Genomic DNA, 25,580 nt, shown 5'->3' with positions numbered 1-25,580 from the left:
CTACATCTGGTCTATTCCCAGGATTTTCCTGGGTACCTATCCCAACAGGGTCTGCAGTGGCAATTCTCCATCAGGATGATCACAGCTTTCCAGGAACGTACAATATAGCAAAACTAACTCTTCCTGACTGGCTCCATGTACTTTTCATGTCAGATCCACACCATACTACACCACGTCCTGCTCAAAGTAAATTAACTGATGCACAATTGTTTGAGAAGATAAAAATTACTTTGGAGGTTTCAGCAACCTTTTCATGCTTCTGTTTAACCCTCCAAGCTCTCTTACATGAGTAGCATGTGCTTAGATGTCTTCTGCCACACATTCAAGGAGTACAAACAAGCACAGACTGCCAGGTCCCCCCAGAACTTCTGTTTTTCTGCCTCCAGCTCAGCAGCTAAGTCAATATATTAAGAACAACCATCAGCAGTCTGGTTTTTTGGAGCTGCTGAGCGCCCACAAGTCCCAGAGATATCACGTACAGATGCTCCCTGATCAGCTTCTTTCCCAAAAGTTTTCACAGCTTTATTATCTTGCTTCTTCCCCAGTCTGCATTAGTTTGCGGGCGTTGACATGTGTACTTCACTGCAGAGAACACAGTCCAGTAACTCTGCAGACGCAGTCCATGACAGATCAAAATGCCTGTAACAATATGGATTTTCCTTGCCTTCAACTTATGTCACAACAAAGCTCTTCATGAGACATTTGGCAGAGATGTTGCTCAGTCAAGAAAACATTTCATAACTTGGGGACAATAAACAATCCTATTACATATGCTGCTACTTCTTTGTTTTGTTTACAAGACATTTAACACAAGAATATCAGCTTCTCTGTGATTCTTCATTTTTCTCATTATTTCCAGATATTAGAAGTCATTCATTTCCACCTGTGAATCAACTGTTTTCATGCATATCCATGCAAGGCACAATATATTTTGAATAGGCAAAGGCAAACTGAGGAAAACTCAAGCATTGGAGATACAGACCTTAAATAAGTGCAGCTCACAAAATGAGATTGAAATTTTGGTTAAGAATCAGTGTTCAATCTGGGGTATCATTTGCACCATCAGATGTCATGAAACTTGCTATTCCACATTCCTTATTCTGGAAAGTGCTACATCTGGCTCAGGAACACATCAAAAGCTATGTCTACACAGTGTTTTGCAGGCAGACTCAAGCTTGATTTGACCACACTCCAAACCAGCCAGGAAACATGTGGCTACCCCAGTACAGTGCCAAACCTCAGAGAATCTGCCCAGATGAGAAAAAGTGTGTATGAGAACAGTCAGAGCTCAGAGCAAGTGTCAGCTTCCCTGCAAAAATGTGTGGTTATAACACGCTCAAATTTTCAGGAAACCTCCATGGGGTTTTTTGTTTAACCTTCTCCATATACAGGGATGGTAGCTACAGTAAAGAAATTTTCTTCTCATAAATCAATCATTTTCTCTAAAATTCTTTTCTACAATGACAAAAGGTGCTTTCATGGAAAGCCATGAGAGCTTGACCAAGAGGCACCTGCTTCATGGGAGCTCTCTCAGCAAGACCTACAGATGGGAGCAATCCATCCAGGACATACTACCTCAGTTCAAAACAGTGGGAAGAATTAGGGCCTTTGAAACTCTTTGTCTGGTAGCTCTCAATTATTTGCTGAAGTCATTCAGATGTTTTGGAAGCAGATGCTTTCAGGTTGGTTTCTGGGAAATTATCAACAAGTTACACATAAGAAGTTGGACTGTGGTGATCACAACAAATTTGGTGTGGGTGATCTATTCCTCATCATAGCTAAATCACTATTAGTCTTTAAAAAATGTATGCTGAAACTCAGTCCCACTAGTTTAGTGAAAGACTGAAAAGTTATGATTTATGCAAGCTCAGTTACCATATAATATCATGCAGACTGCATCTATTTATCACCTATTTCATGTGTTTGCAAGCAGTTTGAGTTTTCCTTTTCCTCACAGATACTGCATTTGGACAGAATTCAAAAGTTTATTTAAAACATGAGAGAATCACTATAGAAGCAGAGAAGCAAAATGGTGTCATGTCCTCAGTTTTGTCATGCAGTGAAGCAGCTCCCAGGCCTAGAGCAGATGGGAAACCTTAGTTTAGGCTATTTTATGGAGTCAGCTCAGGCTGCTGATGGCCTCCAACCACTTGAGATCCACCTGATTTCTGATGATCCTCCTGCAATACTCCCTTCATGGCAGAGATGAACTTCCTCCACTTCCATGAGTTTTCCAAATGCATGCCAGGCACTCTGTAAGTTGCTAGTGAAGACACTGTGACCCTGACCCAAAACCACTTTTTGTATGAATGCAAACCATGGAACACCAACCAGATGGATGATGGTTGAAGGACTGCAGTGGACACATTCTGCCTTTCCACAGCAATGAAGCACAGCCTTTTTGGTCTCCATGTAGGGAAGTCAACAGTCTGATCACCCCACCTGTGTTTAGGAGGGGATTTTTGCCTCATGAAATGAGCTTGGTGTGTGGGTTTGTTTATGCAGACTTGAGCATAACTTTTTTCCTCGGGTAAGAGCTCTTTGCCCAGACTTAGACAGTACAAATGCATGTGATTTACAATGAATTCAGTGGGAAGTCAGCATCTGGATCTGCAGAATTTCAAATTATTGCTTAATACTGAGAATGACGTGCCTCAGCTTTTGAAGTGTTTTGTGTGAGATACCCAAAGGAAATTTTCAGACTACTGAGTTATCATTGCTGAGCTACTGCAGCTACTATCTGTCCTCACATTTCACTGTAACGAGGTCATTTTTAAGTTACCAGCAAGGAGGATCTTGCAAGATCTCCTTAAATCAAAGAACACCAAAAACAGCTCCAAATTTTGTCGCTCCAGTGATGGATTTTGCAAGTAATCCATTTCTCCTCCAGCCCAACCATCCTGAGACACTGGATAATATAACCTGCACTTCTCTCTGCCTTAAACTTGCTGCCAGCCATCATTACACTTGCGGCAACATTTTATTGATCAAACCTCTTGGAAATGTGACATTCTCAGATAAAATTTCAGCCTGACAGAGGTAGCATAAAGGAACTAGTCATGCCAAGGCGGAGCAGTTTCGTTTCTTACTTATGGAGTCACCATTAACACACTACTGCCACCTCTCACAAATTTAAGGGCCCTAAAACAACAACGGCAATGTGTTGCCATAGAGAAGAACTGTCCGGAGTTCTCTGGGTGATACTAAACAGTCCATGTCTTTATTACACTGGTGGGAGACTTCTCCTAAGGCAAAAGAACAGTAATTGCTACCAGTACTACCAAAATCTCAGCAAGCACCAAAGATTAAAAGAGGCACAGGAGACATCTGAAGACACAGATGGTACAGAAGGGGAATTTGACCATCCTTTACAGTCATTTTCTGGCATTTGTCTCCAAGATAGGGGGAGTAAGCATGCCAGCAGCTCAAAACTGTTCTCTCAGGCCCAGGTGAATGGCACAAAGGGAGATGCAGTGCTTCCTGGCCCAGGAATAAAGTGGTGAGCTTGGATTTGCTGAACTTAAAGCATCTTAAAAGTGGTAGAGATTCCATGTTCTTTCAGGAACTCCCCCAGACAACCAAAAACCCTCTCATGCAGTGAAAAACCTCTTGAGGTAGGATGTCCAGGAAGAGGAAAAGGACTTTTTACTTCTGTCTATGAGAAAAAAAATTGAAAGACCACTTGAAAGACTCCTTTACTTTTCTCAGGCAAGTAAGGAGTGAGATCCTCTTGAACAGCTCTAAGCAGAAGACAGCAGGAGTCATACAATAACATATTATAGGTCCATCTGCTCCCCAGAAAGTTATGTTCAGTAGGTATTTATGGATCTAATTTCTCTCTTTAGCTCTTTTTCATCAGGATAAATGTTATGAACTTTAAGAGGTATGAAGTTGAGAGAGCAGGGGCAAAAGAAATATAGATGAATTTCAAGGTAAAAAAGTACACTCCATCCTCAATTCACTCAGCTTAAGTACTTCATGAAAATATGAACAGCTGGTGATTTTGCATATTGCATCATCTACACCATGGTAGGGAGGTAGAGAGATGTGGATAATAACAAGAGGCTTTGGGACTTAACTGAGAATTAGCCAGGACTTTGTGAGTATAAGTAAGGTATCTTAGTATAAGGGTAGATTTTATACTAAAGTTTTCACTTTTTTTATTTGACTTTTTGTCACAATGCTGGTTATTATAATTTCATTTTAAAGAGAAAGGCAAGTCATCTCTCCAATAGAAACAAGAACAATGCTTCTTACTGGAGTTCCATGAATCCACTTCGATGTCACTTGAAAGACTCCCGAGGAGTCAAGCTGCTTGGTTTCTGTGAGACAGCCCAGGAGTCTCTCTCTGTCCAGCTCACGCAGCTAAGTTAAGCTCTTATTAAACTCAGTTGTTATTTTTCTAACAGATTCTTAATTACTGTTTTTTGAAGCAACAATCATCCCACGCTTCGCATTCGCTTTGTTTCTCCACCTCTTCGTGCGGTGCAAGCATGTGGGCAAAGCGTGGGAGGCTCCAAGAGCCCAAGCAATTGAAAATTGATGTGGCGCTTTAAAATAAAGGAATGATCCTTATTATAAGAGGGGAAAAACAAAGTAGCACACTGAGATAAACAAAGACGCACAGACAATGCAAGGAAAATAATATTAGCAGATGTTGAGCCAGCCGTTAATGATCTGTTTTATATTTAAATCTATCGCTTGAATGTTGGAGCCAGAACACCAAGGAGCGAGAAAGAAGCCTGGCAGCAGCCATGCACTTCACTTTTATTGCTCTGACTCCAGTCATTGATGTTGACTTTTTAAGTTATCGGTATGAATTTTTTTGCATGCAAATAGAGTGCTGATGGAAAAGCAGTGCTGATGGCACTGGGAGAGGGAAGGGCTGTCCTCACAGACAAAGCACAGCAAACCCCTGAGCATTGTAGCTCTTCTGAGGAACAGTGCTCAGAGCTTGCAGGACCTGGACCAGACCCTTTGTGCAAGAACCCTGCAGGAGGTCAAAGACGTCAATGAGCATCTCCCTGGCTCTATTTTGGCTTGGCATGCAGACTGGCAGAGAGCAGATCCCTGCTTTTGAGACCTGTACAGCTCATGCTGGGTGACAGGCACAAGAGCTGCCTTTTATACTAATTCCTCTGTACAAACCATACCTCAGTTTTCAGCAACAGATTACACCAGACATGTTTATTGCAAAGCAACATGATGGATAAAAACTGGAGGCAGAAAACCTCCCTCATGTATTGTTCATTCAGGGTCAAACATTCAACTGCAAACATGCAAGCAGCCACACAAGAACTAAATGTCGTACTATGTCTCAAGATCAAACTTCAGCTCATTTAGACAACACCAGAGACAACTGGATCTCATTTCACCCTACCCTAACACAGACCTTCTCCTCCTGCACCCCTGTAAGGAGGAAATCAAGTGCTTGATTCTGCACAGGGCTACAATGCCCTTTGCTCAGGTTCTCTCCCCAAGGCAAGGGGACCTGAGAACCTGTATATATCCTGTGATATTGCACCAGCTGTTTGGACTAGACACATGCAGTGGAGGCAGTCAGCATGGCTGCTCTTCCAGGGCTGGGCTTCTTGGTTTATTCCAGAGTTTCTTGCTTTGAGTTTCCTCTTATCTTGCATGAGATGACTTCCCTGTCCTCACTCGCCTGCTCATGGAGCAGCTCCTAACTATTGGCCATATCCTCCTATTCTTTATATTGACAATTTCATTTGCATTCCTAACAAATATAGCACTTCTACCTTTCAGGGTATTCCTGCCTATATTCAGTACTTTGGTAAAACCTCGTAAATCAGCGCTCCTGAGGAACAGACACTATCCAGACAATCTGTTAGTAACTCAGCTGCCTGCTTGCTGTCAGCCTGACGTAGACATGGAACTGAAAAAAATCAACCTAAATGGAAAGGGCATTGCTCTAACATTTTCCCCTGCACTTCTCAGTACCCAAAGGAAGAGTTCTAGGCTGCTCACAACTTTTGACCTAGCTGCAGACTACCGGGATCAGACTGCTGCTGTCAACTGTCTTCTGTGCCTTCAGTGGCAGAGATGTCCTCCTTAGATCATTTCAGGATCATTTAGATACTGATTCTCCATTAAATTGTTGGATCTGTCAGACTGTTTGACTCTGTCATAAAAATGTCATTACAAAATATTATGCATACTAATATTTCACTCCAATATACCACCTAACTTAGAGTAGTGATACAGTTGCTTTTAGGTTATTTAAAAGCAAAAACTTGATCCATTTCATTCTTGCCCTACCGATTCTGGATCAACACACGTTTTTCAGTTAAGACCAGAGAATTTCACCCAAGATATGGTCTGGATGCAAAAAGATTTGGTGCAAGTTCCACATGTCCTACTCCACTGCCTGTCCAGATGAACCACCTTGGGCTTCCATCAAGAAGTCAAGCACTTTATAGTTGCTCACCTTGACACTACAGGTACTTTTATCTATGACATTGAAATCTTGCCACAGGAAGGTAGTCTTAAAAAAACCTTAAAATTAACCATTACATAGTTTCCATACTCATTTAACTATGTGTTGATGCCAGTAACAAACCTGATGTTATTGATCCATTCAAACACCTGGACGGAGTAAGGATTCTCTTTCCATACTGATCTTCTCCCACTTTACTGAAGCTCCCCCACTTTTCAGAAATAAACTTTAGACAGCTTTAAAAACTCTTCTAATTTGAATTACATAGAACTGCTAATTTTAAAGTATATATTAAGTTTTAAAATCTTTTAAAATCCATCAACACCACTTCTGACCTTACATGTGCACTCCAGCAGCACAGAAAAAATACTCAGAGCTCTTTGATTTACCCTTTTCCATAGCCTACTAGATGCCTGTGTTTGTAATTATCTCCCAGTGAACAGTCATGTAAAGTCAAAAGAAACAGAAAACAGATCTGTGATTTGATCTTTGCAGTCTCCACACTTCAACAACACATTGCATTGCAATTCACTGTTGTGGATGCCAGTACTTGGTCATGAACAACTGGGACATTACTGCATCCATTATATTAATAACAGAAGCATGTGTCCTATTTTTCTTCCCTTTCTTTCCTCTCCTACTCTTTTTATGATAATTAACAAGGCAATAAACATGTAAAACTAAAAACCACAGAAGTGGAAAACTGATAAAGGCCTCTGAAATGATACCAAGGAAGAAAAAAGAATCAGTGAACCAGAAGAACATATAAAGTTATTGCCATTGAGCTCTTCAGAGAGCAGAAAAATTGAAAGAATAATAAATAACGAGGTCAATTAAGTTTTCCAGCAAGAACTGAATCCAAGGTGAGCTCAGCTAACTTAAACAACCTTCCATAGATACAAGGAGTAGTTTGGGTTAGAAGCTCATCTAGTTTCAACCTCTTTACCATGGGCAGGGAAGCCATCGACTAGACCTGGTTGCTCAAAGCTTCATCCAGTCTAGCCTTGAACACTTCCAGGGATGGGGCATCCACAACTTTGGGCAACCTGTTCCAGCATCTCACAACCATCACAATAAAGAATTGTTCACTAATATCTAATCTAAACCCACCTTCTGTCGGTTTGAAGCCATTTCCCCTTGTCCTGTCACTGAATGTCCTTGTGAAAAGCTGCTCTCCCACTCTCCTGCAGGCTCTCCATGTACTGGAAGGTTCTATAGTATCTTCCAGGACCCTTCTCTTCTCCAGGTAGAACAGCCCCAGCTCTCTCAGCCTGCCTTTGTGGGAGGTACTCCAGACCTCTTCCGATCATCACTGAGGCCCTCCTCTGGCCCTCCTCCATCAGGTCCATGTTCCTCTTACACTGAGACCCCAAAGTGAGGTCTCAATAGAACAGAGTAGAGGGAGAGAATTGTCTCCCTCATCTTGCTGGCCACACAGAATGAAGTTGGCTTTCTGGGCTGGAAGTGCTTATTGCTAGGTCATATCCAGCTTTTCATCCACAAACACCCCCCAAGTCCATCTCCACAGGACTGCTCTCTATCCATTCATCCCTCAGCCTGTATTTGTGCTTGGGATTTCCCCAGTCCAGGTGTAGGACCTTGAACTTGGCTTTTTTTAACATCATGAAGTTCACACAGGCCCACCTCTCAAGCCTGTCCCTCTGGATGGCATCATTTCTTTCCAACGTGTCAACTACACTGCATAACCTGTGTTAGCATGAAAGTAAAAAGAGAGGTTCCTTATGCTGGAATAACAGATGCCATTCAGGTTTAGGGAGAGGGGAAAGAGACATATTTTTTCAGGCACTCAGACATCCAAGAGTGTTAGCAGCTGTACCCAGCATGGAGAGGCAGCCTGTGCTCCCTCAGCAGCAAATGCTCCACCCAGCCTGGCTCACAAGGATCAGGTCCTTCCCCAGCCCACATGCTTTGAACACTGCTCTGCAATTAGCAAAGCACAATATGAAGTGGTGGAACAGCAGCATTACCCAGAGAGTGAGAGGGGAAATTCAGTCTATGCTGTGAAAATAGAGACAGCCAAGTGAGTAGTGAGCTCTTGAGGAATTCTGCTGTGATGAGTATTAGCTTCATCTGTCTGATTAACTACTGCCCTGCCACCTCATGCCCAGGTGTACATGTATTTGCACACACAGACGTGGGTACACACAAGCCTCTATGTCCTGCCAGCTGAAAGCAGGAGCTTCTATATAAAGTACATACACCAAGATCTTAAGTTCAGTTTAATGAACCATCATGACTAAATTTGGCAAGATTTCCTGTCTTGCTTCTTTTCTGTACCTCAGACTGTTTTGATCCATTTATGAGAAATTTAGTTTTGGCAAGTGGAAGTCCTTTTTCACTGCCAGTGTTTAATCTGCTCCGTGACACATTCATTCAACCAGAGAAAATCCAATATTGACATTTGTACCTTGGGGGGAAAAGAGGTTAAACACTGGATGTAAAATAAACTGCTGGACTGTGCCAAGCCACTGTGTAATATCTATATCATGTATAGGCAAGTTTCCTGCCCTTAGAATGCAGACGTACCTCGATCACATCTGGATTGCACTATTATTCCATATAATTGGTCAAATGGATGCTGTTGGACAACATGTGGAAGTGTCTCTGATAGCTCAACTCAGTTGCTGCAGCCTTTTGGTACTCCACTGAGAACAGATGGTTCACATACTGCTAAACCTCTTTCTTGTTTCCACCTGCTAAATAGGATTAAAAGGCAGCTTAAAGTACAGTAAATACTCTCACAATATTAATTTTGTCTATAAGAAATTACTGTTTTGGCCACAAGAAGGTTTTGCAGCTCCTGGTAAGAGGGAGATGGTCTGTGTGGCCAGACGTTCACACATGGGAAGGACTGACTCCAAGAGCCCCACTAAAGCATTTTGTCAGTGTTAATCATTTTCACTACTGCTGTGTCTGAGAGTCAGCCACAAAAAAAATCTCATTGTGCAAAGCAGTGTGCAAACACAGAGTGTGATGAGACCCTGGCTCCAAAGATTTCATAGCTCAAAGAAGTCCTCATTGCCCTCTTCCCATCTATTTTTCATTTGATTTCTAGAGGTGGGTTCAAAAGTCCTAAAATCTGCAATCTTTGCATACCTTGTGCAATGCCTTTATCTGGAACAGCCTCACTGACTTCAGGAGATCTGTTTCTAAGATGTGTGTGCATTTGGTTTAGGCACATGTATATATGCTGTTGGATGTGTATGTATAGTCTGTATTTCAGATTGCAACAGGCATAAATGTTGGTCTAGAGAATATTTCACAGAGGAAGATCAAAGAGTACAGTATTAAATTCTCCCTCTCCAAAACTAACTGTGTTTGATCTTGTGTTTGTAGTGTAGGGTGCAGTGCTGCCAAAAATAAACAGGATTTCTCAAAGGTCATATATTTTTCAACAAAGGCAGCAAGATAATATTGCAATAATTTTGATCAGAATTGGCTGTGATTTAAATCATGATTAAGTATTGCAAAGCATTTCTCTTAACTTTAAAACTTCAGAATGACCAACTGACTCTTTTTACACTTTGTCATTAAAAAAAAATATGGTGGAAAGGTTGAAAGTAACCTGCCATTCAGATTTAATAAAGTTTAGACAGAAATCTGAGAACCAGACAAAGCTAGAAACAAACCACTGCTGCTGATTATTCTGACTGCTGACAAATAGAAACTAAGATCTTTCATAAGCAATTAACTTTTGAAATGCCTTAACTTCTTTTTTTCCCTTATATCTAGGACTTCAACCCATTAATAATGAGCTAAACCAAAGCAATGATGGCATCACACAGACTGCAAACATGCATTGCTTGACTAAAAAGTTCTTTACATTTACTGAGGCCAGTGCTACTCACCCTGAACTTTGCATAAGACAAATTTAACACAGCAAGAAGTGGCATCCCGACACCTGTGTTTTCCTGATGTAGTCATTTTGGTTACAGAAATAACAGAGGAAAGCAAGGTGAACATCTGAGACTGCGAAACTCAGATGTGCAACTAATGACTGGAAAAAAAACTTTTTACAGCTGTAAATTTGAATTTCACAACAAGGAAAATACCAACCACACAGAGCTGTAGTAATGCAATATTCAATGGAGTTTTGTCCAACCAACAGTATAGGCATATCTTTAATGAAGAACATTGTAGCTAAGAAAGCTGAGAGATATCACTCAGAAGTAACACCCAGAATCAGTGAGAGGAAGACCACTGAGCATTATTTACCTAGACAACAAAAAAGTTTTGAGGCAGCATCGTACAAAAAGTTGATTCATGAGAGGATAACTACCATCTACTCAAAAACATAACATTTTCATTCTCAATTGAAAAGCATTTTATTTGATTACCAAAAAAAAAAAAAAAGAAAAATGAAAAAAGAAAGTCATGGCTCTCTCCTAAAAACCTTCACAACAGAAAGGTGTTTCAAGGGATTGCCCTGATGACCAGCTTGTTGTAGCTCAGGTGAACATATCTGTAGCAAAAGAAAAAAAGGAAAGGATGATGATTTGATCTGCAATACATACAATGGTGTTAAGAATAAAAATTTAAGAAAGCGTTCATATATGAAACCAGGTGAAATAAAGCGTATCTAGGCAAAAATAGAGAGAAGCAGTGGATAAGTCTGGTACTGATGACAAAATCACAAGTCCAGAACAAAGCAGCAAAAACATCACACTGGTTAAACATGGATAAGACTGCTAGGGTACTAACATCCTGTCATGGCATTTAAAAATGATGAAAAATTGTGTGCTCTGCTAGACATGGGATGTGAATCAGCAGGAGTGCTGTGTAGCAAGGATCACAGACCCAAGGTCTTGTCTTCTGGATGTTAAGTAACCACACACGTTTCTGAGAGACTACACAAGCAGCAGAACAGACAGCACATCCCCAAAGCTGCCCCTTTGTTAAATATAAAATTATATCAGGCAGTCGAAATCGGTGGCACCACAGTGTAAGCTCGGTCAGTACATCCTTACCTACTGGTAAAGCTACAGCTGGAGGAAAAATCCCCCTAAATCGCCCTGGCACAAGCCAGCGGTGGATCAGAGATCTCTCCTCTTCACTTTATAGCCTCCTCATCACTTTATTGTCTCTGAAAGAGATATTTTTGTTTCCTTTCACCTTATTTCCTCTGGTTTATATTCACAGTCATGTACAGCTTTGTCAATGAGGAATGTAAATACTTATACATATGTGTATATTTAGTTTCGCTTCTACCAGAGATCAACGGTTTGGTTTCATCAGAAAGTCGTCCCAGTGCAATAGAGGGCCAAATAGCAAGGAAATTATATCTGATCCATCCTGTATTACCCTTTAATCTAGAGTCTATTCCATAGACAGAGAAGGTGCATTAACAACACCTTAACACATTAACAACACAATTATCAGGGTGAATCTGTGCTCCTAGGTACTCAGCAGCTACTAAAATTTCAGTCTTTAGAAGAAAAAGGTTAATATCTATTATTATCCCAGAGCTCCTGTTAAATCAGATGCAGACATGGTTTCCCTCTACCTTTAAGGTTCCCCTTCATGTGCAGGGAGCATTTATTATCAGCATTAGCTTCATAATCTTGGGATGGAGGCTCATCTGGCTCTGGTGTCTTCTTCATCTTCATTAACTCTAATTTCATTATCACCTGTCCTGGAATGACCCTGGGATCACTCACTACTTCTTTCTTTCTCCTCTGGGAAATGAATTTCTGGTTTTGTTCTCAGCTACTGGACTGCTTTTGTGAGCCCTGCAGCCAATAATTAATATTAGCAGTATCCCCTTCATCTCTCACCAATCTGGGTGCCCCACCCCATCCTAAAAGCACTGCTGACTGCTTGACTCATCTTTCTATTTCTGATATACATGTTTTTAAAAGCCTCTAGAATATTCCGCTTGGCTCAGTACTCTCATTTCATCCGTCGTGTAAGCTTTTCTCACTTTTTTTAAAAAAATCTGTTTATTAACCTTCCTATTCCTCACCTTCCCTTCTTGCATTTGATGTTCAGAAACTCTCAGAAGTCTTTTGCATGACATAAGAACCAATTTTTCCAGTTAATTATTCAACCCCTTCTCATGCCTCTTCCCTCCCCCACCCCAAAAAGTGTTATGAAGATGGGCTTGGGATGACAGGGCATTGCTGGATTGAAGAAACAGCCTGAATTAAAAGTCTTTTCACAAAAGAGAGGTCTTGACTGAAAGTCTCAGAGGGCCCCCCTCTCTGGAGGAAAAAGTTCTGTAAAAAGCAGGCACCCCAGCTCCTCTCCCTGGCAGCTGCAGAGGACATTGTTATCTGATAAGGTAGCAGGGCAATAACATTTTATTTCTGTCCTGTACCTAATGAACGGGGCTGTTTGGCACAAAACAGAAACATAAAATGGGGAAGAATGACAGAAATGTATAGTGGGGGAGGAATGACAATGACCAGAAGAGGAGAGAGAGAAGGAAAGAAACCTTTTCTTCAGCTCTGTGTCTTTGATGCACATCTGAGGTAATAAATGGGGATTTTTATGATCTAGTTGCATTTTAATAGATTGTCCCTCATAACTGCACTGGAGAGGCTGCTAACTTAGATTCATGTATGGCTTTACACTGCCCCTTCACTGTCAGCAGCCTTAGGAGAACAAAGTCTCCACCGTGGACTGCTGCTCCTGAGGAGCGCACGGGCTCCCCTGAAGAGAAACAAAGAGGAAGAGCAGGATCCTTTGCACAAACAAGGGGAAAATGGAGCAATTGTGCTGCACAACATGAGGCAGGAGTGGAGGTTCAGTGGCTGGCAGCAACCCACAGCCACGGATCTTTGGAGAAATAAATCCTGGCACCAAGAATTTGGGAGAGTCCAATAAAAACGTAGAAGCAACGGCAGAAAACTCTTTCCTCCCGGTTGTGTACATGTGTCCACACAACCAGCATATGTTAAGCCTTTAAATGAACATTTGGCCGTGAAACAGTAGCTATGGCAATAGGCAGGCACGGATTTATGTACTGTACGTACATATCTCGTAGAAAAGCTCGCTGTTTCTGAACCGGACTGGCAGCTGCTTGAAATTTTCCCCTTCCCTTTCCCTAAGGTCTCAGGTGTGGGATTCATGAGCCAGTGTCTCAGCTAGAACAGGTGTCTATCGCTGTGTAAATAGCAATTAGGCCCAAATTTCAGACTTTTTTCAAATCCCTATCTGAGGAAAAGCCCAGGAATAAATAGTTGCTGTAACGGCCAGGGGTATTGTGTAGCATTATAGCCTCCAGCTGGGCTATTACATACTATAGACGGGTGAAGAATACAAGCACCTGACAGATGTGTTCTGTTAGCTTCATTAGAAAAGAAACAAAGAAACTCCTCAATTAATAGCAGTGGAGCCAAAGGGAAGGGGGGTGCGGGAGGGAGGAATCATAGCCTGTTATTTAAACAGAGTCAGGGAGCCTTTCACTGATGGCTTAATATGATTCATTAATAAAAACAGCTTTTTGAATGCCCAGTTTAAGTCAAAAGAAATCACTAGCGTGGGTTTTTTTGTTGATGGTGGGTATTTTTTCCCTGCAAAAGAAGGGCAAAATGACAAACTGGAGCTTCTGAATTCATTTTGTGTGAGACTGCTCCTTCTCAAAGCTGCCTTTCCCTGGGGTATTTATCCCTCAGGGTGGTGGCACAGTCATCAGGAGTTGACGGGGTCATAGCAAGACTTTGGATGAGAGAGAAATTTGTAGGAAATAATATGGAAACATTCCATGTAATATGGAAACATTCTGTGTCTCAGCTAGGAAGGTTTAAGGATTTTAAGGTATCAAAATGGAGCTCCTCATTACGATGGAAGTCAAATGCATCTGGAAAGCCACACCTTTCTACCATGGCATGTGATTCCTGTTTTGAGGGCCTGAATGAACAGCAAAGACATGTAGAATTTAGTTCTCTGCACCACTTCTTAAAAAATTATAGACTCTGAGTCTCTATTTAATGCAGTTTTAGTTATAATAAACTTATATAAAAACTTTACTTACTGCAACTTCTTCTTATGCCCAAATGCAGGACAGAGTAGAGAATCTTGCAGGTAGCTACAGAAAAAACAATTTTCTCATCCTAGATGTAAGATGAAACCATCACCACCTTTTTATATCCAACAAAACCCAAAGGTAACATAATTTTTATGCTGCAGTGCTTACTGCTCTCACTGATGGTGGCTACAAGCACTGCCTTCCTGAAACACATTGGAAAGAAAGAGTCTCAAACACTTGCAGTTTCAGGGGACTCCCAACATGAAGCCATTTGCACTGCAGGATTTTAAAAATTAAGGAATTGCCACAGCACCTCCATGGGGTGGTGTAGAATAAACAGGAAGGAAAGTATAATTTGGCATCTGAGAGTACAGTAGGAGCCATGTGATGGAGGTGGCCACCGTTTGCATCTTGACCTGCCAAATGATCGCAGGCCAGGAGAAGGGCTTGCAGGATTTACCAGGCTCCATCTGGGCAAGGGGATGGTGGTGGTATGGCTCTCATGCAGCAGTGTGGATCCATGTGGTCCAACTGTGTTGATGACAAAGCTGGTATGCTGAGTTGGAGGGTTGGTTTGATGAAATTTTTTACAGAACAATTGAGGAGACCAACAACACCTATCCTCTCAGGTATTTCCCTGCAAGTGGTTTCCCATAGGGCATTAAATGATGTTTTGTCAAAGCCTGCCTCAAAATATACCAAATTATGGGTCTTTCATCACTTCCCAAGGGACAGTCGTCCATGGCCACATTGATCTAGCTGTCAAGAAGGATCCTTTTATATAGTCAGCCTAATTTTTCCTATTCTTAATTTCATCCCATTACTCTTAGTTAAACCCACTCCTATTGTCCTAAATAATTCACCTCCCTCAGGAATTAACCCCCTCCATGTATTTGTAGGCTATTCTTTTGTCCCACTGTAGTCTTCACTTAGTGAAGCTATCTATATTTAATTCTTTTAATCTCTCTTCATAAATTAGTCCCTCCAGCCAGTGACGGGAAGGGCATATTTGAGACGTTATTCAGTGATGAGTGAGGATACTCTGCTACAGTCAGGATATCTAGAGCATGGAAAATGCCTAGGGGAAGCCTAAACATCATATTACTCTATTTTCTTTCTTTTCCCCAAGTATTTGAATGGCTGTAGATGAAGTGATATTTCTGAAGGAGGAAAACATTGCTAAAGATCTCTGTTTAATTCTCCCTTTTCTATGCCACTGTTGTAAATGTCTGCTTTGTCCTCAGTTAATAACCTCCATCACCAGCTGGCTAGCTCTTGCTTACAAGCTTTGCCTTCCTTTACACCCTAGCCTAGATTTTTTATATCTGCGTGAAAAGCAGGAAATCAGACAGTGTAAAAACAGGTTAAACTCTGTATGATAATAAACAAGAGCACTGCTGCTTCAGCATGCTGGAGGTTTTGCCATCAGGCTTGAAGAAGCTGTTTACTTGTGATAGGTGGTATACTTGTGAAAAAGTTATTGCTTTTCTAATGTACATAAATTCCTGATGAAAGAGATAGCAGCACTATCTTCTTACTCCACAGACAGCATCAGACAAGAGCAGTACTCTTGCCCTTCCCACCCAAAATTAATGGCTAGGAGGACTCAGACTTATGAGTTAGATGTAAATTAATGACTGGTTTATTTGAATTGTTAGTTTCCTTCCTAAGGGTAGTTTGTATGATAGCAAAGTCTCCCTTTAGGAAAAACCAGTATAATTCTGAATGACTCACATTTATTTGCTGAAAATCACTCTCTATCTCAATCAAGCTCCACATCTGAAGAAAGTGAATTGACTTATACCAGGAGATGAGGATATAATAGTCTTTGAACCATGGTTTATGGCTTCTTGGAAAAAGAATAGTTGTTGTTATTACTCGTACTTTATGTCACTTTTCCTGTGTAACCTGAACACTCCTGAACACTCAACCAGAAAGTTGAATTTTATGTTAAAACTTACATCCTGACACATTCTTAAGGTAACCATCAGTATTTGCTAAAGGGGCTATAAGACTATTTGACTTTTGTGTTGAAAAGGGATTTTCAATTGCTTTAAATACATCCAAAGACTTGGAATGACTGGGCCTGTACATTGAAATAATTTAAATATCTAAAAGAGAAATGCAGAATCCAGCACATGAACCAGTGCCCATAATTGGCTCTGATACTTCAGCAATTTTTTTATTTTTTTCTACAGCTGACTTAATACCAAAAAATGAATTCAGTACTTGCCAAAATGCCTATTGCAAAAAAAGTCAAACAATTCATATTTGGGTCATACAAACCTGAGAAACATTACAGACCAATAAACGAGGTCTTCTGGAGGACATGAAAATAAACAGACCCCTATGTTAATGTGAAACAATTCAGTCTTTAAACCTCTGCCTATTATTTTTTCTTTTTGAATTGTGGCAACACATAGGATCATTTCTGGTTATAAATGTTGTACAAGCACAAAACCCAAAAAAGTCCTTAACTTCAGAGTTTTTACACTAAGGAAAGTACTTATATCATGAGAGAGCTGGGGATGTGTGTACACATGCACAGGGAAAAGGGGCATCAGCCACATGCACAAGGTGCCCTATGAGTGCCTTCTTTCTCTCAAGGATTCATTCTCTTCCACCACAAAGGCCATTTGTCTACTCAGTGACCAAAGCAACATGAGTTAAAGTGGCTGTCAGTGGCTGTTTCTAGAGTCAGGAGATGCCCATGAAGATTTCATCCAAAACTGTGAGACCTTCAGATCCTTCCCTTGGGAGTGTCAAGGTTGAGATCCTGACATGGTATCTTCACACTTCAAAGAGCTTTGTTCCAAAATAAGAGAAAAGTGCATATTTGCTTCCCTTGCAATGTTTATGGGTCAACTTGAATACAAAATGTGAATATATACAGGCTGGAAACTCTATTTTAATCTCTGAGTTTGTTATATTTTCTTCTTTCATCATCCTGCATTGCAAATTATTCTAGTTCTATTTCTCTAGTGTATTAAACTAGTGCATTACTAAGTCTCAGCTCTCCATTCAGGTTCTGGCATCAAAGCCTTAGGCCAATTTTATTTCATTTGTATTTGCTGTCAGAGTAATGTCTTTATTCTAAAATGCCCTTCTCATATCAACTTCTCAGGTGGCTTGACAAAAGTAGAAAGTGTGAGGAAGGGAAAAAACCCTCCCCCACGCTGCAGTCTGCTGTACTGCTTTTATGTTTTCACCCTCTCTGAGGGGGAAAATGTACGACACGCATAGAGAAAATGGAGTTCAGGACGCCATTTAACAATGAAGGGGATATTTTTCTAATCCTAGCAACACACTTGACCTGTTCTGTTTTATTTATATATTTTCTATTTTCTATTTTCTATTTTCTATTTTATCTTTATATTTATGTGTATGTGTGTGTATGTGTTTTAAAAGCCCACACACAGAGTTTTAAAAAACAGTCAAGCTGCTGTTGCTCTGGGCTAATTTATTTTCAACTGCAAGTGGCACATTTACTCAATTACAAACAAAATTTTAGTAAAGCAGAGTGAAAATCTATCACATCCAATTATGATGACAATGCAGTGCCATGCAGCTGAGGGTTAGGCTGGGACCAGACGTGTTTTTCTTGAGGCCATCAAGATTGTGCTGGAGCTTTTTTTATGCGTGGGTAGAAAAGTGATTTAAACTGAATGACAGGAAGCCCAAATCATTTTGTCATATTAAAGACTGTCAAGGACCTACCTCAGGATGGAAGTGTTTTGTGTCAGATATAACGCCAGAATTAAGCAAGGTAAGGATGGCTGTGAGCAGGATATTTTAAATGTCACAGGACAAGGAGAAGCATAAAAAAGTTTATCTGCTGGTTTTGCACTTTAGGCGGTTGCAGCACTTTAAAACTTTTATTCTGTTTAATATTCCCCATTGTGTCCAGCAAAGGGAATTTTGCATTCTAATAGATTTTAGCAAATATGTCTTACCTACAAAATCACACGCACCTAAATATATGTAACCAAACATTTTAAATTCCCTTGCATTCATACACATCTGCCTGCAGCAATCCATGCATTGGCAACGCTGAGGACACTGAAATTTCTGGATCATGTACTTTTGCAAAGACCTCAGTAAGCAGTGCCACCTCACATCCCCCTCATGCTTTGTTTTCAGAAATGACAATTCTCACTCCTTTAAAATTAATAAATATTTGGGTGGCACAAAACACAGGCACTTCCCAAGCGCAAACACATGTATACATGTTTTGAAGGCTAGTCCCCATTAAGTGCTTTGGTTTTGGATAGTTTAATCTGTGTCCTTAATGGTTTAAGGCAGAACAATGGGTTTCTCAATTTAGGAATATGCATGCTAAAAGCTGGGATCAGATGAGACCTCTGTACCAAAGCAATGAGTTCCACCAGGGTATTTCAAATAAATCTAATCTACAGAAATCATGACTGGAGTTTGGATCCCAAAAAACGTTGTGCCTTAGGAATGGAGTATTTCAGAAAGTAGTCAAACAGTTCCAGTAATTCAGCATCAGCAGTCAGGAAAAAGAAACCTCAGTTCACTGCATTGCTAAGTGAATGCAGCTGATTGCTCCCTTGCAAGTGGTGACGATTCAAATTCCTCAAAAATTGTAACAGCTTCCAGTAATGTTTTACTTTGACAGCTCTGGGACAAACTTTTCCATTCATTCACTCTTTTTTCTGAGGCTTTATGTCAAAATTAAGGATGAGTAAATCCTGCTTCTTTCCCTGCTTTCTTTTGCTTTACCCCACAGCTCTGCTTTGTTCTTTACTGTAAAAACAAGTTGAGGTAAAAGAAGTAAAACCAACAGAAAACAAAACATTAAATGAGTTCTCAGTAAAATAAAAATGGAAAGATTCTATAGCAAAAGAGGACTTTTTTCTTCCCATTTTATCTGGGGAGGAGCAGAAAGCTCTCTGCAGTCTACCAAGATATTGCTGCCTGAATATATATTCATATTTTAGATACTATACTGACAGATGCAAAAGAAGCGAGATTTTTGTACAGGAATCAGATGACAAAAATTATGAGATTGAATAAAAGTTTCTGTCCTTGGGTAAGCAGATACAGAAATGTAGCATGCATTTATAATACTATCTCTTTACACATTATTCACACAATAATGTGTTTTGATTTGCCATAAATTACAGAAGTCTTTAAATACTAATTTTAAGAAACTTGCACTGACTGCCTCTATCACATACACAGACACACACATATTTTCTGCACAGTAACTCCTCTGTCTAGTGATCCTTATAGCAATATTTGCTCAGAACTCTGAAGCCTCAGAGGATGCATTGAAGGGTCACTCCTGTAGCTACTTTTAGCAGGGTCATACAGGGGTTGATAACAGCATTTTTATGTTTCTTCTCTGGCCTTTATGCTTCTCTGTGTGTTGTATTTATGGCAATAAACCCAGAGTGAAATCTAGAAACCACAAATTCATTTATGTCCATAGGAAAAAATACCTTATGAACATTTCTTCACACATACAATACAGGAGTCAGAAGCCATGACATTAAATTAATTCAGTATCACTATTTTACTCATGTCAGATCAAAGTTTGAGAGATGGTATCTGGATAATGGGATTTTATTTTTGTTATGACACAAATCAACAACCCCACTCAGCCTGAAGTCAGTTTAACATGGAGGAAACTCCTCATCTCCCACACATACACACAAATTAAACATTCCCAGATCCGAGGCTTTGAATGAAAACCAAGGTGTTTGGAAGTTAAATCAAATGTCCATATCAATCAAATATCCACTGTAGAACTGTCTTTGCTAATGTGTACATTTTAGTCAAGACTACCTTTGACATTTCTGTAAATAGTAAGCAGCCATAGGAGCTATTTTCTCACCTACTTCAGGAGAAGGAAGAGTTTTGGAAGAAGTGAGTATTCATAATTTGGACACAGAATTTCACAAAGTTAGGTTTTTGGACAGGCAAAGCAATAACCAAGCTTATTGGTTCTCCACAATGCCCAGACAACATCTAAACACTCCTGAGATGCAGCTCCCACACTATTTACACTGCACTAGTTCTGCACATCTAAATGCTCCTGTTACAACCCAAAATAAAGACCTGCTCTGGGACTCAGTGGATAAAAAGATACTAGAGGGAATTGTGGGTGATGGGGAAAGGAAAGTGCTGTGAGGCAAACGCCTAGAAAAGGGAAGGGGGTTGAAGGGACACCAGGCCACTATCATAGGCTGAGGGAGAAAGGTGGAGGGGGTGCTGAAGGAAACACCTTGAAGTTCTTCAGCTAGGAGCTGGCTTGAGGCTGACCTGGTTCAGAAAATGACAGGAGTGGAAACAGAAGCAAGGTCCACCAAAGGGCAATTGATCCCAGGGAAGGGCTTAGAACAGCCATAGCCCACTATGGAGCTTGTCCTAACACCTTGGTCACCAGGTTTCTGTTCTCTTGGAAAGCGTGTGCCCTTCGGCAATGGAGCCCCCCAGGGATGCAGCACAATCAATGTGACCCTGTGCAGTTCCATCAAACATCCTGGCCAGCACTACTCCCACAGGGGTCTCACAGCATGCAACAACCACTCAGGTTAAGAAAGGCAAAAGGCTCAGATGATGCTGGTTCTGCTTAGTCTGATCCTTCTATCAGGAGAAGGAGAGGCAGAACAAACACTGGTGAGTTTATCAGAAACAAGAGATGGTTTATTGAGAAAGTGTTCAACAATTACTTCTTTGAAAGAATTTGGAACATCGCCCCTTCAACAGTGCCGCTTACCATCCGCTCCCAAATTAGATTGGCAAATCCCTCCTGGCATTTTCCTACCAGGAAGACTTTCTACTCCATCCATTAACCCTGAGTCCCATGGACTCGATAGAAACTGACGATTGATCGTCTATGGTATTGGCAGACCCACTCATCAGAGCTATTTGCACAACAGGAAACAGCCTGTTTCAGTTCATCATTATGTAATTCAGTGCCATGTTATTAGAGATATGAGGAAAATTTCAATAGGAAGAGAGATTGAAAAGAACAGGACTTCTAGTTTAGACAAAATGGACTTTTTCATGTGACAGTAAAAAAAATCTACTTTTGAGTTATCTGCTGTTTCTCATAATGAAAGAACAAGAGATTAAAAAATGAAAAGCATTCAATTGAAAACTGATAAAAGGCTTTATTTATTTCTATACTAAATGCAAGTAACTTCAGGATCTAAATGTCAACTGATATGACTGAAGGCAAAAAAAGAATTCAGTAGGATTAGAAATTTATCTGGATATTAAGAATATATATCATTGCAAAACTAACCTGCCAAACTATAATTTTTTTCTCTTGCAGTTAGTAAATATAACAAACAGCTTTTTTGAAAATTTTGAGGTATTTTGAGGTAGTCAACCTCAAGATTTAAAGGGGCTCATGGAAAAGCACTGAAAAATTAAGTAGTACCACACTTGCTGTCTTGTAATTCTACCTTACTGGCAATCTGAATCAAATAATTAGCTGAAAAACAAAACAGGCTGGAAAGCAGATGACAAATACTGTAATATTCAAACTTCACTCTCACAGTTCATTAGCAGAATAATCACTTAGTAAAATAAAAAAAAAAATCCACACAGTTTAGGGTTTTCCATCATGCAAAGGTATTTCATTATTTTTAAATATATTTACCCCACTACATTCAATATTAGGATTATACACGCTTCTGACTTCAGGGCTACCTGATTTTAGGATGTCCCAGCAGAATTTAACTTGTCTTTCTAATGAAATGCTTGGCTGGTGGGTCTTGCATTTTTGCCTTTGTAAATATGTGCCAAATTCATCTTCCAGCCTTGAGCTGACTTCCCCCTAAACTCACGAGGTGAGCTACTGCATGTCTAACTGATTTAAATTCAAAGTGAACAGTGTGTATACTCTGCAATCTGCATCTTTCTTGCAGCTCATGCTTCCAAAACATGACAACTTCGAGACACAGTTTAAAAATGGAGGAAGCGATTGTGAAATAAATGCTGCAGCTCATTTTACATGCCCAAGCCTGTGAAATACCTTCACTAATCTACCTCACACTTTCCATCTAATAGTTCTACCAGATTTATTAAAAAGCAGATATTCAAATTATAAGTAGAAGAGAGTTTCTTTCGGGAAGTTGAACATAAGGGGTAAATAAGACTTGATTGTAAAAAGACATTAATTCAACTGCAACGGCTTCATAATTCAGAGTATTAGATTAATGCTTTATGAGCACATTATCTACAACTTAATGTAAATGCTGTAACAAACTGAAATTCAGAGATAGAGACTGTTCACAGGTTTGGCTTGGACCCCATCCACAGAGGCTTTATTAATCAGCACAGAAAGTTTAGTCTAACCTTTGCCAGTCAGTTCAAGGTAGAGAAGCTTCCTGAAGAATGACATAAATGTCTTCCCTCCTCACAGACATCTAGCAGCTCCCTCTGCTCCAGCCATAGGGCTGGGTCAGACCTTCCCAGGTCACCTTATCACTCCTGATGTGCTAGACCACCAGAGCCATGACCGAGGCATCACCGCTGTGGGTGCAAGAGCAAGCCAAGCTGAAAAGGAGACTGCATCTGTCACATGGGAAAAATCAAAAGCCAAAGCTCTGTATCACTGCTAATGCCCTCAAAGCCTTGCAGGAAACTCACACACACCACAACACAACAGCAGAGACATTCTCAGGTTTTGCCCTCTGTCCCATCCCTGCCCAGTCAGAGATCACTACATTCCCATCCTGCATCCTTTTACTTTTCTTTAGAACGCCACACACAAGGAGAACAGCTGAATCAGGAACAAGCAAAGAATTGCTTTTTAGGAACATTACAAATGTTAACCTAAACAAACCAACAAGCAAAAACCCAGTATGGCAGTAATAGTGATGAAGCCACAGCACTTTATCATAATCCCATCTAGTCAGACAAGGAATTTTTGTCAATATGTTTCATGCTCAGAAAATGTACTGCTCAGCACATTGACACTATAATAGCCAAACACATTTATTTTATTTTATTTTATTTTATTTTATTTTATTTTATTTTATTTTATTTTATTTTATTTTATTTTTTTATTTGTGAAAAGGTTCTTTTATTTAAAAGCACATCTTGGATCCAGACCAGGGTCCTCCCACAGAAACTTCCTGACTCATTCAAACAAGGACACATGGTGGTGCCCACATGAATACAGTGCGCTGGGAGAAAGAACCAAGGATATGGGTAAAAGTCCTTGAGACAATTTTCAAGGACATTTACATGACAGAATACTAGGAACCTTTTTAAAAGACTTTATGCACTGAGAGCCCTTACAGATCTGGCACAGAGACGTGTCATTATATCCCAGTACAGGTGAACAGTACAGACAAGTATGAGGCCTCCACAAGCCACCAGTACGAGCAGTCCCAATGACAAGGTGGATTTATTTGTAGTAAGGAGTTATGAAATAACTTACCAACTTTGAAAATCTCTTCTGAAGCTGGACAGTGAGCATCTGAGCTATGCCATGGAGTGTTAGGGTTTATGCCACTGGTCAGAGTGCATCTCTCCTTCCTCTTTAGACATCCTCAGGGTCGCACAACCTCTGTGAGCACCTCGCAAGCCTCTGGTCTACTCTAGATTTCATGCATTTACACTTCTCTCTCCAATGTCATCTTTCCATGTCTCTCACAGCTTCTACAGACAACTTCCAGCTTTTCACTTTGCAGATTTGTTCATCTTGCATATCAAGCTTTTTTAAAAATTTCTTTTTTATTTGACAAAGTTATATCCAAAGTTATGAAAATATATTAAAAGTTTTGTAAGATGGACTAACTTTCCTTCTATTGGCTGAAGAGTGAATTACACAGGGGAGGTTGTTTCTTTAAGTTCCACAGACTCTAACACATTACTTCCTTTTTTTTCTTCTTTTTTTTTTCCTGGATGCTCCACTAGCTACTGTGATTTATTCCAACTATTTCCATGGATGTCCTTCACCTTTTTGCACCAATTAGAATTGGGTTTGACCTACATGACTTTATCAAGTTACTCCAAAGTTCCTCAGAGTCTTCAGGAGCTCTGAAACCTAAGGGGTTTTGTATTAGCTCAAAAATTGTTAGCTGATTAATGAAAACTTTAAGTAACAGCTTGCAAGAGAAGAGAATTAAGCAGCACATTCCCATGGAATGAGGGTCAAAAGGCTACAAAACCTGGAGCCAGTCTCAAGCCAAGTTTAGCAGTGGCAGAGGCAGGCTTACCACCCCACTCTCAGTTTTATTCCAGTAACATCTAGTGAAGTTGTTCTATCAGTTACCAGTAACTCTAATGACATTTATTTTGCTCTTAACCCATACTGAGCTTGAGAAGTTCTTTCACCCTCCAATGGTTCAAATGAAGGGAAAGGTCTTATTGTGCAGCTGCGCAGGGAATCACCAGGACAGCGTGGTTTGGACCAAAGGCTGTGAAAAGCTGAGAGAGTGGAATTTACTCTACAATGAAGCATCACCAACTCTCAAGCAAACAGCATTAGCCCTGAGAAACCACTCAATGCCCTCCTGAGAAGGCTGTGGGACTGCAAGGGTGAAGCCTGGGGACGGAGCTGCTGCTGGCGCACACTGGCAGCCCTCAGCGGGCTAACAGCGTGCCACAGGAATACTTGTGTGAGAGAGCCATAGCATTCAGAACTGGATAAGAAAGACTAGAAGGGGAGCGGTGTAAAATGTCACATCCAGAAAAGAGAACAAAACAAAGGGTTTTTTTTCCCCTTACAACAGGGAAAAAAAAGTACTCACAGGAGCTTCTTATCCTTTCCTCCATCAATTTTTTTTGTCCTTCTCAGGTTTCCTTCATGCAGGGAAATAATTCTCTCTGTTAACACCTATGCAACCACAGACGTGTTAGCTGACTGGGTGGAAAAGAAAAAAAATATTTACCCCTAGCATTTCTGGATCTGCTGCATTGCCACTACTTCCATGGTTTATCAGGGTCTGTTACACATTTTACGTTAAGCTTCTCTGTCACCCAAATGATTTTCTCTCAACAAACGAAAAACACCAGTGAGCTGCTCATGTTTGAGGGAAAGAAGGCAAAGGTGAAATGAGAAAAGGGGTCTGTGTGACCCATTCACCGTGCTCCCCCCACCAACCTCTGCTTCAAAAACGGGAGTAATAAATACAGGGAGGCGCA

General features: G+C 40.5%; 1 long non-coding RNA gene across 1 annotated transcript in view; it reads right to left on the bottom strand.

Moving 5' to 3' along the window:
• Window positions 1–21,569: 21,569 nt before the first annotated feature.
• LOC135288209 (uncharacterized) overlaps window positions 21,570–25,580 on the bottom strand; it is a 4,028-nt gene continuing 17 nt past the window's right edge. Inside the window, exons 1-3 of the long non-coding RNA XR_010351458.1 lie at window positions 25,187–25,580; window positions 23,872–24,480; window positions 21,570–22,982 (exon numbers count right to left, since the gene is read on the bottom strand). The exon at window positions 25,187–25,580 is cut by the window's right edge and continues 17 nt beyond it. This is a non-coding gene — a long non-coding RNA (uncharacterized LOC135288209). The remainder of the gene's footprint in view (window positions 22,983–23,871; window positions 24,481–25,186) is intronic.

Source organism: Passer domesticus, chromosome 1, assembly GCF_036417665.1.
Source record: "Passer domesticus isolate bPasDom1 chromosome 1, bPasDom1.hap1, whole genome shotgun sequence".
Lineage (NCBI taxonomy): Eukaryota > Metazoa > Chordata > Aves > Passeriformes > Passeridae > Passer > Passer domesticus.
Note: the sequence above shows the minus strand (reverse complement) of the source record. Positions and strands in the feature narration are given on the sequence as shown.